Here is a 12,822-nt window from a genome sequence, read left to right as displayed (position 1 = left end):
CATCATCTTTGAGTCCATACAAACACTTGCATGAGATATGGCTGTGACTTTGTAAAAAGAAAAGGTTATAAGAAGAAGAAAAAGCCAGGAGATTTCAAGATAGTGGATTCCATCCATTACAAAAACAGAAAAATGGATTCAAATATCCAATTTTTCATTTTTTTCTGCCTTGACAAATAAAAAAATGGATCTTGGAACTGTTTTTCCAATTTTCTGTTTTTATTCAGAGGATCAGGAATTTATAAATTTACAAAATTGCGTCTGGGCTCCAATTATTCAATACTGAAATTATATTCTCTCCCTCATTCCACCTAGTTACCAACAATTAGTTGGCTAGTTAACGTGGGCGTGTCTGGACGCGACAAGTTGATTTGTCTGTTCCCTTCCTATGGGCTGTACTATGAATCTCGATTAGTGCAAGGCATGTTGCGCTCTAAGCCAGGGTATGCTGTGCAGGGGCGTAACTATCGGTAAGCAGGGTACACGGTTGCTTATGGCCCGGACCAATCAGGGGCCCGCATCACACTGGAAATACATGATTGACGGCCAGGCCCCCCTATCGCAATTAATCGTCACTCGCGACCGGGCCTTTCACTGTAAAACGGACATTGTTCAGAGCTTAACACAGCCCAGCATAGTCCATGTTAAGATTATCTTTGTTGGACCAAACCAGGTAATAAATAAACTTGTTTGAGTTTAGGAGCAATGCACCTTGTCTAAAGTTATTCATTAGCCTTTAGGTTAATAGACTAATGATGTCTGCCTAACCAGGGCAGTTCTATTATGCACTAGTGCTATGTTTGTGGCTAAATGAACGATTTAGCATAACATAATGACTTATCATTAATGCAATTTCATATAGTAGCCTAACCAGCAGTGTTTTTTCATGTGTTAGGCTATAGTGCTTAGATCACCAGCAGTGTTTTTTCATGTGTTGTGCGCCTTCACCAGTATTTTTGTTTTTGTGGTGCGCGTACTCCTGATTTTGTCAGTCATCTCATCTCTTATATGCTGTGTCTCAAGGATCCTATCCTGTCCTATTCATGGTAGCCTACTCGTGGACATTGCGTTATCACGTGCTGTAGAAGGGGGGCCCACCTTGATAATCCTGCATATGGGCCCGGTGTTGGCTCGTTACCCACTGATGCTGTGACTCGAAAGTGGCTCTGTTTTTGCGTCACTTGTATCACCATGGTGTCTTATGCTGCCAACCAAACCTGGTCGGGAGCAGGTTATGTGCTCACGTGTAAGATTCTGTCATATCCTATATCAGGTCATCAAATGGCGCACCGCGGTCCGAGTCCAGACCCTGACATGATCCTATCCGGACCATAATAGCCTAATTTAGATTTTCACGTAAGATTTCAAAGCTGCGCCAAATGTTTTGTATGTTAGGATAACAGCATTTACTTCAGTAGCTTCAGAAACCACAATTTCGCTTGCTGCTTCACAGCCAGTGAAATCTGTGCATTCTGATAAAGTCGAGTCAGTGAGTAAAGTTATATGGTGAAGAGATTCACTGATAGCCTGAAACGAGCGAGGAGGAGACGGGACGAGAAACAATCAGATGGATATCTAAGTTAGCGATAAGTTATTTTCAAATCATTTTTGATTGATTGCTCAAAGAGGAGAAAGCTAGACAGCGAGAACAGAGCTTTATACGATACGGGGGCAATACCACGCAAAACGGTCATGTCCATAACGTCAACTAAATAGGCTACCATGGCATTGTATTGCCGTTATGGATGGATGTGACAGTTTTGCGCGGTATTGCCCTGGACCGACTCTTCTACATATTCTGAGACAGGCGATTTTTAAAAGCGCCAATTTGAAGCACCTCTACTAGACAAAGCACATATTTTGAGCAAGAATAGGGTAGGCCTACCCATTCAACAGTGAACTGAGACCACAGAATATTTTATGATTTAAGAGGGCAATATGATTGATCCACCACAATCTAGTTACATTCACTGCCCAACAACGTGATGTTCCTGGCAGGGGCGTAGATTTGCGTGGGGACCGAAGGACGTCCCAGCTAACACATGACGTTGCAGCAACTTCGCCATAAAGTTGTCATTTGGTCACCGCGACATTACCTTCTGGCTACGTTGTTGCAATGTCACAGATACTTTGCAAGACAATGTTGTCACTTGGTACCATTAGTAACATTGCAGCGACGCCGTGACCTGGTCAGCTGATGATGTTGCTATTTGGTACCGTTAAGAACGGTGCCACAACATTGTGATTAGGTCAGCTTGTGACATTGCCATTTGGTGCTATGGGAAACGTTTCCGCGACATCTGCCTATGACGTTGCCATGTAGTATTGTGAGTGATGTTGCCACAACATCATGATCAGGTCAGCTGATGATGTTGCTATTTAGTATCAGGAAATGTCCCCGCAACGTCAGCCAATGACGTTGACATGTAGTATGTGGAGTGATGTTGCCACAACGTTGTAAACAGGTCAGCTGATGACGTTGCCATTTGGTTCCGTGGGAAACGTCCCCGCATGATGTTGCCATGTAGTATTTGGAGTGATGTTGCCACAACATCGTGATTAGGTCAGCCAATGACTTTGCCATTTGGTGCTGTGGGAAATGTACCGGCGACGTCAGCCGATGATGTTGCCATGTAGTATTTGGAGGATGTTGCCATGTTGCCACAACATTGCCATTTGATTGTGGGAAATGTACGGCGACGCCAGCCGATGATGACGTTAGTATTTGGTGCTGTTGGAAACATGTACCCAGCGATGTCGCGATGTGGGAAATGTACGTTGCCATGTAGTATTTGGAGTGATGTTGCCACAACGTTGTAAACGGGTCTGCTGATGACGTTGCCATTTGATGCCGTGGGAAACGTCACCACGACATCAGCTGATGACGTTGCCACTGTGAGTGATGTTGACCCAACGTTGTGAACTGGTCAGCTGATGACGTTACCATTTGGTGTCATGGGAACCGTCCCTGCGACGTCAGCCGATGACGTTGCCATGTAGTATTGTGAGTGATGTAGCCACAACATTTTGAACTGGTCAGCTGATGATGTTGCCATTTGCTACCATGAAGAATGGTGCCACAACATCGTGATCAGGTCAGCATTTTACCTATTGGTCGGGGATCGAACCAGCAACCCTTCGGTTTCAAGTCCTGACCAGTAGGCCATGACTGCCCCAAATTAGTTAGAAATATCCACCATTATGTATTCAGATGTATATGGGGAAATGTATTGGTAATATTTGTAAAGATATATGCAGAGGTGGAAAAAGTACGAAGATATTGTACTCAAGTAAAAGTACCAATACTTTGATGAAATATTACTCAAGACACAAGTTAAAATACCGATCTGAAAATGTACTCAAGTAAAAGTAAAAAGTAGTTAATTTAAAATGTACTTTAAGTAAAAGTTACTTAGTTACTTTTTTTTTTTGGAGGGGGGGGGGGGTACCAGAACAACCAGTTTTACCAGAGACTTTCTAATGAGGAGATACAGTACTCAACAAATCCTCCATAGTAATGCGTGGGGTTAGTTTGTAACGCCAATTAGGCAGTTGTCTACACATATCACAACCCTTCCGCGGCAAAACGTCGACATGTGAATACATTGAGCCAATCATGTGGTGTGTTGTGAATACATTGAGCCAATCATGTAGTGTGCTGTGAAGACATTGTGTCAATCATCTGCTGTGATCTCGCCGCTGGAGCAAGATTGGTGTCGTGAAGCCTTACGCACAGGCATTTCTGCCGAAATAGATGCCCGATAAGTGCCCAAAAAGCGTTGCAATATGGCCGCCGAGTGGAGGTACTTGCCTAAAAGGACTTTGGTCCTAGCTCGAGTAGCTGCAGCCAGCTACTGTAAGGCAGCCATGGTCATGCTCCCAGTGTGTAGCGCTGTAGCTGCAGCAACTCGAGCTAGGTAAAACCGATTGTTTCAGTTTTGTTCATACCGACAGTACTCGGTGACGTTAAAAAATGGAGATCTATGTAAAAAAATCACCGGAGTTCACCTTTAAGTTTGAGCAGTAGTTGATTTTCAAAGTTAGTTGCACTCATCCTTGGTTGCTTTGCAGTGAACAGTAATCCAGCACAGGCAGGCCAATGTTGAGTTGCAGAGAGTTTTTTTTTATATTTGGAAACGAGCAGAAGGTTCAGCAGATTAAAGGGCGTCGGACTGGGGGGGGGGGGAAGTATAGGGCCCCAAAGGAGGAGAGGGCCCTTGAAAAGTGGAAAACGGGGGGCACACATCAAAAATCCAAACAAGTCCATAAGTAGAGTAATGTGTAATGAAGTGGAATAACACAGTGAAAAGTATTGAACACACTAAGAAAAAGCACTAAAGCAAGGGAAGGGAAGGAACGAGCTGGAATCCGTAAGTAGTTAGAGAGTAGTTATCATTTCTATCTGTGCAAGCTTGGTTAGTAGCCTACATGTTGATGGGCTATAAAAAGGTTTTTCATTACCAAGGTGTCACACAAGAAACATTTCATGATGGATAAAAGCAAAAAGCTCCCAAGACCTTTGCAACCTTGTTGTTGCAAAACATATCAATGAAACTGGTTACAGCATTTCAAAACTTCAGAATCTTCCAGTAAGCAGCATGGGAGCCATTATCTGCAAGTGGAAGGAACATCACTGCATCATCAACCGGCCATGCACAGGATCTCCTCGCAATATTTCTGACCAGGGAGTCAGAAGGATAGTCAATTCCAAGAGCCAAGGACCACTCGGAGAAAGCTCCAGAAAGACTTGAAGGCAGCCAATTCAATTAAACTCAATTAAACAGTTCTGGAAGTAACTAAAGATCAGGATTCACAAGAGGGACCCCTGGAATCTGTTTAGAACAATGGGCCAAAATCACACCTGATACTGCGACTAATAAGTTTTGTCATTTAGGAAATGTCTTAAAGCTGTCATTACAAACAAAGGCTTTTCCACAAAGTATTGAAGAAATTTCAGTAGGCACGTTCAATACTTTTTTCCTGTGTCATTCCACTTTATTACACATAACTCTTATGTTTGGATTTTTTATATGTGTGTTAATATAATGTGTGGTGAAAATTTCGATATAGACTCACTGGAAGTTTAGGCTAATTACTGGGGGGAAAAAATAAGCGTTCAATACTTATTTCCACCATATATTTATTTTACCTGAATATTTTAACTTCCAAATTAAATGTCAAAATGAATGTCAGACATAATTTAAAGTTTGACTGACTGGATTTTGTATACAAAACATAGTGAAAACTGTCTAAGGTCACACTCACTCTCCCTTGCTAAAGAGCTAAATGGTTTAGTCCGCCTGCAGATTCATAAGGTAGGCCTATCTTTTGTTTATTTAGTTGAGCATCGCTAGTAGTGGACCGCTAATTGTTGTGCTGCTGGTGCAATGTCTTTCTCCAAGAAAGCCAAGTTAGGTTACCAAAAACAAAGGCCAAAACAGGGAAAAGAGAGACATCAAAATGAGGGGAAACAACTGATAATAAACTTCTTTCCAAAGAAAGGTGAGCACAAACGTCAAAACACGAAATCCCATGGTGTTTGCTTGAATATCTCCGCAATCATTAGTGCTAAAACGAACTGAGACAACCAATTGAAATAGCGGAAAATACACTTTAATAGGTTAGGCTACACATGTAATTTAAATGATGCATCTCGTGATCCAGCTCCATCTCCATCACTTTCAGAAAGACTGCATGGCGCCAGCTTGATTCAGTCCTGTTGTAGGCTACATGCTGATCTGCTGATCTCTCCCTTTCTGTTTCGTTCGTTTCGTTTTTTGTTTTTACTCAAGTAACGGATGGTCGTTTTGATGTAGCGAAGTACAATACTTCACTCAAAATGTAATCAAGTAAAATTTAAAATACAGATTTTATAAACTACTTAAAAAATACAAAATACACAGAAAAACTACTCAATACAGTAACGTGAGTAAATGCATTTCGTTACTTTCCACACCAGGATATATGTACATATATATTGTAACATATATGTTACAATATATATGTATATATGAGACCATGCACATACAATGTATGCACAATACATATGTGGTGATATATACTGTATATGTACATTACATGTAACATCTAAAATATATGAGTACTTACAGTTTTTCTCAGTTGCTAAAACACTAAAATCCATTGGCTGAAGAAAGTTCTCAGTTGCTTGAACTCATTAAGCTAATTATTCAGTCTGTTGTCAATACCTTAAACCATTTCACATGGTAAAACACAATTTTTAGAAAAACTTTAAACACTCATTCTCAAAACACATTCTGCACTAATGTTTATGTACTGTATCCATACTGCTAAACACAAGTGGCAAAAATGAAATAGAAATAGACCACTCAAAATTGATTTCACTTGTTTCAAATGATGTGACAAAACCAATATACGCCAGTTCAGAAAGCAAACAGGTTGTTGAAGGTGGGAATGAAAATGGATAGAAGAAACTATGTAAGAGGACGAGTGCATATGCAAGGTGGGGGATGAGGAGGAAGGGGAGGATGGCAAGAAAGAGGATTTTTTATTGGACACTGTAGTACAGTGCATTGTAGGCTGTATACTGTACAATACTGTAAACAAATCGTATGGCCCTGAACATTGTGTTTTCCATTTGTTTACAGTACTGACTGCTCAATAGATTTTGACTGGTGCAAATTCATATCAACAAAGAACAAGAATCAAAGGACAAGTTTGTGAGATGCAGGATACTGTAAAAATAGAGGTACAAGGAGGAGGAAGAACAAAAAAATGCAAAGAGCAAAGCAAAGTAGTAATTTCTACTTGATGTTTCCTGTGTGGAGGCAAAAGTTTGATTTTCAAGGAGTCAGAGGTTTTGTAAATAGTGCTTGTAAATAGGGTTTTGTGTTTAATGCTTTAAGGAAATGGAGCAAAGTTTCAGAAATTGTGTTTTAGCAATTGAAAAAAACTGTAATTGTTGTCACTTGTGTTTACCAGTATGGATGACATGTGCATTAGAGTTCAGAATGTGTTTTGAGAATGCGAATGTGTTTAGAGTTTTGCTGAAAAGTGTAAGTGGGATCTGCAAATTGTGTTTTACCATGTGAAATGGTTTAAGGTATTGACAACAGACTGAACAATTAGCTAAATGAGTTCAGGCAACTGAGAACCTTCTTCAGCCAATGGGTTTTAGTGTTTTAGCAACTGAGAAAAACTGAAAAACTGTAAAAAGTATTTCATAATGAGGGGGGAACTAATGTAGCCTAAGGTGTCTCTTATTTCATGTTGAGGTTTGCTTCCCAGCATGCATTGCAAGTCAGTTGCCTCGTTTATAGGCTATTATTGTTATTGATTTTGAAACAATATGGTTGAAACAGTTTAGCTTAGGCTCAACTCTTACTGATTTTTTGAACAATAAATTGAATAGTTTATTTTTTTTAAAAAGAAACCGTGGATGTGAAACTACTAGTTCTAATCCAGTATAAAAGTCCAGCTGACAATTCCATTGTGTATCTTGTTGGAGGACATAAGCCTGAATGGTTGAAAATCAGTTCCACACATAAGGTAAGTTCATACATAGACTGTATGCAATTAATAGCAAAATGGATAACCATGAAGATGGGATCTGATGTTACATAGGTTGTCTCTCTCCCACAGTAACAGTAATATCATCTGGATTAAAGCATTCGCTGTGCCTACAGGTATTAATTGGCCTATGTACAAGTGCTGTAAGAAGGGTAATTGTCATGTAAGGCACATACTATAATTTTATTATTGTTGCGGTTACGGATTGGCAAGTTACGTTGCGGTTACGTAATGAAACCTTTCACTTGCGACGTTGCCTGCAGTTGTTGTTAAGGACTGGCGACGTCGGTAACTTACGTTACGGTTACGAAATGGCACCTTTCAATTCCACGTTGCTACAACAATGTTGCAGATACGGATTGGCAACGTTGGGGAGTTACGTTGCGGTTACGAATTGTCATCTTTCACTTTGCATGTTGTGGCAACATTGCTAAACAGGACTGGTGGCGTCGGTAACTTACGTTATGGTTACGGAACAGCAACTTTCAACTCCACATTGCTGCAACGTCACCTGATGTTGTGGTTACGGAGTGGCGAGGTTGGGGAGTTACGTTGCAGTTACGAATTGTCACCTTTCACTTTGCATGTTGTGGCAACGTTGCTAAAAAGGACTGGTGGCGTCGGTAACTTACGTTACGGTTACGAAACGGCACCTTTCAACTCCACGTTGCTGCAACGTCACCTGATGTTGTGGTTACGGAGTGGCGACTTTGGGGAGTTACGTTGCGGTTACGAATTGTCACCTGTCACTTTGCATGTTGTGGCAACGTTGCTAAAAGGACTGGTGGCGCCGGTAACTTACGTTACGGTTCTGGCGGCACCTTTCAACTCCACGTTGCTGCAACGTCACCTGATGTTGTGGTTACGGAGTGGCGACTTTGGGGAGTTACGTTGCGGTTACGAATTGTCACCTTTCACTTTGCATGTTGTGGCAACGTTGCTGAACAGGACTGGTGGTGTCGGTAACTTACGTTACGGTTACAAAACGGCACCTTTCAATTCCACGTTGCTGCAACGTACACTGTAAAAAGTTTCTGTAAATTTACACCCAGATTTCAACATTATTCACCTGTTTCCTTCAATAAACAGGACTTTCCAGTAAGACAAATGTGTAAAATCAGGCTCCAACACTGTTATTTACCACGCCCGTAATGTTTATTCTGGAACACACGTACTTCCTGTTATCTATTAACGTTACCTTCGAGCTGGTGATGGGAAGCTGTCTGCTGAGAGAAGACGATACGTTGGAATCATACCCAAACCCATCAACACAATAAGGTGAGTTTATCTGTCATCTTTGACCAGAGCACACTGGTCATGTTTATACAAGTTGTATAATACAACATCTCTGAATGTTACCCTGCTGAAACGAAGTTAGTAGCAGTGCTATTCAGCTAGCCAAAACCACGCTTTCGCCCTTAAGCCATGCGTTATCGTTATCACTTGTTGATCAAATTTTAAGTTTAACTCGCGTGATTTACCTGCTATAACACTGTTTGCTAGCTAAGTCTGCTTAGCATCATCAGTTTAATAAATTAGTGGCCAAATAAACAATATGGCACAAACGGATCAGTGTAGTGTGACTGCTGCTTTCAGTGTTTACTTGTATGCATGGATTTCGCCCGTGCTGGTAATTACTTAAAGTTGTGTTAAGTCCTTCAGTTGACAGTTCAGAAAGCTAATGCTAGTTAGTAGCCTAGCTAGCTTTCCATAGCAGAGGTGGTTGCATGACACGTGTATGGTATTCCTCCTGAGTTCATTTGAGCTAGCGGCATGCAACAGGAAGATGTTTACATGTCATATATGTGGGCATCAGTCCACTGCGTCTATTTATGTGAGCCATACCTAAATTCATGACAATATACCCAATATAGACCTTCCATGCTGTGTTCCAGATTGCCAAATTAAAGAGACATGCAGGTCTTGAATTTCCCCTGGGGATCAATAAAGTATCTATCTATCTATCTATCTAGGTCTTTAGACACACATATATAGAAACCATAAACAATGTGGTTTTGATAAGACAGACAATTTCAAAAGCAAGCACCCTCACTTTGCACACACATACACACATTCCTCACACAAACATCTTATCACACCCGCCTCATCACTTTTAATCATTCAACGGCAGACACACACACACACACACACACACACACACCTTTCATACTCACCTTGCAGACAACTCACATTCACTCACTCCTTACACACATACACACACACAACACACTCACAGAGATTACATTCACTTTCTCACTCACACACACACACACACATCATGAAGAGTTGTTCAGTGCCTTTTTTTTCTTTTGCTAAGGGATGTGCGACTGTAGCTGATGCTGAGTCTTCCAAGCCCACCTGTGACGCCTCGCCTGATATTACTAGGTATGTTTGTTTTCATTCACTAGAGTAATAATGATCATCATATACATATTTAAATCAACTTTTGAACAGTAAATGTTTTTTTTTTTTGTATTGAATTTTGTTTGGACAAAATCCTAAAAGGAATCTAATCATAGTTGACATGTGGATCTATATCTTAAATTGAATATGATTTTTCAGGTGAACGACAAGGTAATCATCAAAAGTGGATGGTCAGCATTGAATCCTTAATCGTTTGTGAAGGGTCCAACCTCGCCACATTTCTAACAGGGATTATGACATGTTTCTCCACCTTCTATATTCTGAATCTGCAATATCAGGAGGAGGCAGCGTGCACCCTTGAATTCTTCCAGAGGTAAGTTCATGTCACACTTTCGAACCAGAGTTTGTTTTATGTGTGGTATGTATTGGGGGTTGTGTAGTAGTCTACTATGTAGTTATAAGCACTACTATGCAGGATTACACCCTCTGAAGAGAGCAATCATGCATAGTACTGCTGTAATAACCACATAACACTATACTTCTACTTTATACAACTGATTAAATCAAATATAAATGCAGTTACAGTAAGTAATAAATGTCAGTTAATTTCATTGTGAGAAAGTGTGTTAACGTTACAAATTCACATCCGATTCATTCACTTTGGCACAATTTTCCTCTACATGAATCCTAGTGTACCCTATCAGTTTTTGTAACTCTCTCTCTCTCTCTTTCTCTCTCTCACAGAAAAAGGCCCAGAAGAAGCCTAAGAACAATCACTAATAAGTAAAGTGAATGTTACTTGATTTCTCATGAATGTTACTTGATTCCCTCCTGATTATCATTTATACTCATCTCTTACTTTAAATTCTTCTGGACATAATCTGTCAGTTTATTCATTCTCACATGTACACAAGGCCAATCTGATGCAATGATATTGATAATTGATAAATATCTGTGATGATTATTCTGTATCTTATTTGATTTTGTAATAGTACTACTTTAGATAACATGTCTACATTTTACATACATATGTGATACACAAGCCTAATGCAATGTTTTTATTTTCCATGATAATTCTTTTTTTGTACCTTATTTCCGATTTTTGAAATACAACTAGATCAATGTGTCTACATTTTACATTCATAATGTGATACCACGAGCCTAATCGCGATGTTTTTGTTTTTCATGATAATTCTTCTGTACCTTATTCCTTGTTTTTGAAATACGATTTTCAAAATACTACTAGATAAGCGTGTCTACATTTTAAACGGGCCTAATGCAATGTATTTGTTTTCCATTGTAATTCCTCTGTATCCTATTACCTGTTCTTTGAAATCCGATTTTCAAAATACTACTATGTATCTACATTTTACATTCATACATGATACACGAGCCTAATGCGATGTTTTTATTTTCCATGATAATTCTTCTGTGTCTTATTCCTGATCCTGAAATACGATTATAGTCAGTCTACATGTTCCTGAATTACTATTTACTATTATCTTGCTTCATGTCCCTTCATCTTTCAAAGATTACACAGATTACTTTACTGTTAGACTGTCAAGTAAGTGCTGTGAAATAAAATATCTGTTAAACTACAAATAAGTAACTGATGTGAAAAAATGGATTTTTATCTTTAAAATGTTGATTTGAGAGTGGATGAACTCAATATATGGCACTTGTTTCCTGTAATTGTAAAAAATTAAAGACCTGTTGTGTAACTAACGTGAAGATCACATTTTTTTCTTGTTACCCAACATGAAAATGATGTTATATACTTAACAGGAATTTAATGTTATGGTAGTCTGCCGTTAAACAACGGGAAGCTCCTGGAAGTCCTGCCAGTTGTTTCCTGTTAATTTACAGGAAATTAATGTTGTTATTTTACATTAACTTAATGTTAAACCAGGGCACCGTTAAATAACAGGAACTTCCTGGAAACTCTGCTGCCAGTTGATTCCTGTTTTTTTACGGGAAAATTTCTTACAGTGTAACTTAATGTTGCAGTTACGGATTGGCAACGTTGGGGAGTGACGTTGCGGTTACGAATTCTCACCTTTCACTTTGCATGTTGTGGCAACGTTGGATACGACGTTGTGGCAATGTATTTTGGGTCATTCAGTTACATTGCAGCAACGTACTCGCAACGTAACTGTGCTAGCTGGGGTGTCCACACCAATGTCAAATTACGACTGAAATGTCCCCACCAATATTCAGGTTGAAATGTGGAAAAAAGCATTTCTCACTTCAGTGCTGCGGGTAAATCGCGCTGATTTGAAGTTACCTATAATAACTACCAGTGAGCCGCAGTCTCCTGCGCACCATGGCGCACTACAAGGCGAAGTGCGTCCAAATTCACCCATTCTTCTCTGTTGAACTCCTCGAGAAGTAGGCTACTCATCATGTGTCAAATGAAAGAGCTTTTTCTCAGCTTCTAAACGGTGCTAGCTAGCCACTATTTGCTGTGATAAACAGTTTGCGAGAAAAATAACTTCAAGAGATTTATGAGGATCATTGGTTCAAATCCAGCATCAATCATTCTGCCAATGTTAGTTTTGGACCGGATATTTACATGCCAACACAAAGGGTTGTAAAAGTAGCCAAATAAGAGTTTGTTATACCAACCCACCCGACCCACCAATATGTGCATTACATATCAACCCATGGAAGGCATAGCCTGAAAAAAACACTTACACCTAGGGTTGCCAACTTTCTTTACTTTCAGCTCCCCCCCCACCCCCAAACAAAAAAACACTGTTTATTCAGATGATAATAATGACAAAGTAACTTTGTTTGTAAATATAATTTTCTTAAGAAATACTACTGATTTGATATTTATTTACTTATACTTATTTATAAATGGTGCACTGTCACTTTTTAAGAACATTGTCTACTACACATTCATAAGAT

General features: G+C 39.7%; 1 long non-coding RNA gene across 1 annotated transcript; it reads left to right on the top strand.

Annotated features, from left to right (window-relative positions):
* Nucleotides 1–8,746: 8,746 nt before the first annotated feature.
* LOC125307412 lies at nucleotides 8,747–10,743 on the top strand. The gene is made up of 4 exons (XR_007195710.1): nucleotides 8,747–8,826; nucleotides 9,866–9,933; nucleotides 10,111–10,285; nucleotides 10,657–10,743. It is a non-coding gene; the product is annotated as an uncharacterized LOC125307412 (long non-coding RNA).
* Nucleotides 10,744–12,822: the final 2,079 nt, after the last annotated feature.

This window comes from Alosa alosa, chromosome 14 (genome assembly GCF_017589495.1).
Source record: "Alosa alosa isolate M-15738 ecotype Scorff River chromosome 14, AALO_Geno_1.1, whole genome shotgun sequence".
Classification (NCBI taxonomy): Eukaryota; Metazoa; Chordata; class Actinopteri; order Clupeiformes; family Clupeidae; genus Alosa; species Alosa alosa.
Note: the sequence above shows the minus strand (reverse complement) of the source record. Positions and strands in the feature narration are given on the sequence as shown.